The sequence below is a fragment of the Metopolophium dirhodum genome, chromosome 7 (assembly GCF_019925205.1).
Source record: "Metopolophium dirhodum isolate CAU chromosome 7, ASM1992520v1, whole genome shotgun sequence".
NCBI classification, from domain to species: domain Eukaryota; kingdom Metazoa; phylum Arthropoda; class Insecta; order Hemiptera; family Aphididae; genus Metopolophium; species Metopolophium dirhodum.
Window position 1 is genome coordinate 34,197,817 of NC_083566.1, and position 2,745 is coordinate 34,200,561.

At 25.5% G+C, this 2,745-nt stretch overlaps 1 long non-coding RNA gene across 2 annotated transcripts; it reads right to left on the bottom strand.

Moving 5' to 3' along the window:
- Positions 1-565: 565 nt before the first annotated feature.
- Positions 566-2,211, bottom strand: LOC132949706 (uncharacterized). Of its 2 annotated transcripts, XR_009665126.1 has the most exons (4): positions 1,847-2,211; positions 1,587-1,731; positions 1,377-1,504; positions 566-813 (listed from the first exon to the last, which is right to left on the bottom strand). It is a non-coding gene; the product is annotated as an uncharacterized LOC132949706 (long non-coding RNA). The 2 variants fall into 2 exon arrangements; XR_009665125.1 differs by lacking the exon at positions 1,587-1,731.
- Between the last annotated feature and the right edge of the window lie 534 nt (positions 2,212-2,745).

Below are 2,745 nucleotides of genomic sequence, written 5' to 3' on the forward strand. Positions count from 1 at the left end.
GGTACTATATGTGTCATTACCAGAAGTATAATGTACATTCTGAAATAATGTTTTATTCGTAATAGATGATATCAGCTTGTATCTATATAATATAATGTAATACAAACTTATCTTTTCAGTTTAAATATCATTAGTATATCAAGCGCAAACAATATTCCAAAACCCTGTATAGCTCGTATTATGGATAGATAGTACGTAGGCTATAACCTATCTGTAGGTTTAATTTTGGGTTAACTTCACTAAACGGTAATTAGTACAAGGCACATAAGACAATAAACATTTTTTTGTAGTTTAAGTGGATGTGTCAGCGCACTTTTGTGCATTTGTCGTCGTTTTTTATAGTTTACAATATCAGGCACCGACACCTGTAACCAGTAATTAATATTTATGAAAGGTTCTCGTATTAACATTTATTCAAACTGTAGAATTTATTTCCAATACAAATATTGATAATATTTATGACAGGCCACTCAGATGTACTTTAGTACTTATCTTTTGGAAAATATTGAAATATGTATATACACCAAAGTGTTAAAAGCTTACACAATCAAGTCCACTAACGGCATAGACGATAAAAAATATGCTTTACTGACGATAATCATTAATCTATTCCATTACAGAGCGCAACACCATTGAAATGTATACTTACATAATATATTCGTCAAAAACAAGATTATTTAAACTCTTGAATTACTATAAAATACACTGTTAAAAAAAAATAAGCTGCTGATTGATTTTAAATGTTATATACACCATTTAAATCCGGTGAACTCTGGTCTTCGGATTGATTGTATTTTTAAAATTTCATCAAACCTGTTAAAAAAAAATAAAATGATAATGAACGAGCTATCTAGATAAAATTCCATTTAATTATATTTTAATATAGGTACAGTACCTATATATATAATGATATAAACATATATGTATGATTTATTTGTTGAATAAAATTAAACGAAAATGTTACGTTACCTACAAAAATAGTGGGATTAGTTTGAAGTCCCATGTTATTTTAAAAAAATATGTAATTTATTAAAATCTGCCACGTGATTCGATATAATAATTCATTATCTTGTGTAAATTTAATGTTTGTGTATAATAAATAATTACAAATGAACAACTTATATTTTAAATCAATAATCTATGTATCAGGTGTATATAGCATTAGAATCACATCTATATTTATCATATTTATCTACCTAATTTATATAATGTATTACGTTTTAATTTTGATGTATTCAAAATTATTACTTAATTTTAATATAGCATAGCGTGATAATTATAACGAGTAATGAGTAATTTTAATTCACGTTAATATATCTAATTAATGTGTAATGTAATATACAATAGTTATTAAATGTGCATAATATTATGTATACCTATGTAACTATTTTACGACGATGAATCTCTGGGGTTAGGTCTCTTCACTCGTTTTCATTGTGCACAATATATATACAAATACATGTATCAATTAAGCTTGTTGTTCAACTCGCGTACATCATATAGCCTGAATAAAAAATATGTTAAAAAATAAATTATCTGTAATAAACAGAGAGAATCATGAAAAATATCGAAACGTGTTTAGGTACCTATTTGAAAAATTATTGCACATGTAAATTATCAATGTTATTATCACAGTATTAGATTTAACTGTATGTTGATCCAATAAAATGTATATTCAGGGGTATATTCAGTAGTTAGGTACTATTGAAAATAATATTGTGACAGCGTATCCTGTTGGTTGGATCGGTTGAAATTTTGAAAATATATTTAATAAGTAATAACGTTAGTAATTTATTATTATATCAATATATATATATATTACATTTTTTACTTGTAATTTATGTACCTGTTGACTGTTGTACAGAGATCTGGCTGAATTCCCATTATGGTACAGCAGCACAATACGAGCAATGACTAATTTTAAGCACGCTATCGTGGTGTTATTAAAAAAAAAAAAAACATAATTAAGTTTATTTTTTTACTTCTTTTGGTGTAAATACATTTACAAATAATAATTTTTTTCTCAGTATAACAGGTCAGTTATAAATTATAATATTTTAAAACAGGAAATCAGATAAATAGACAAAAATACATACATTTTTACTTGTAGAAAAGGTAATACGTACCCAGTAAAAATTATTATATCTACATCCTGCACACGCGATTAAATATGAAATTGATATATCGATAATTTAACTGTAACAAGTTAGGTTAGAAACGTATTTATACAATGTTTATGAACTATATGCAGTTATTATATATATTCAAAATATTGCTATCATGATTTTCAATAGTCGAATAACAAGTATGTCAATTATTATTCGTTGAATTATCATTATTCCAACGTAATTATGGTCGTAAAATGTTATAAAATAGCGAGAAATGACCTTGGATGACTTTAAAAACGTACAATGCCATTAGAGCAATCATTAATAATGTTATTTTTTAATATCCACTTGTTTTATTATGCAAATATTACACGCTGTTTTAATTCAAAAAATAATGATAACATCATTACATGTCTGAACTCTATATGTATATAATAAAATGAATAAATTAGCATTTTAACCTCCCAACCTTGTATAATTTTTCCAATATATTTCATATATGCTTCATATTGTAATCATCACAAAAGTTGAAATTTGCTATCCCAAACAAAAATAAAGATCATAAAAACATTTCGAAGAATTGCAATTTTCGCTACACATGTATTTAGGTACTTATATTACAGTAATAACTATAGAT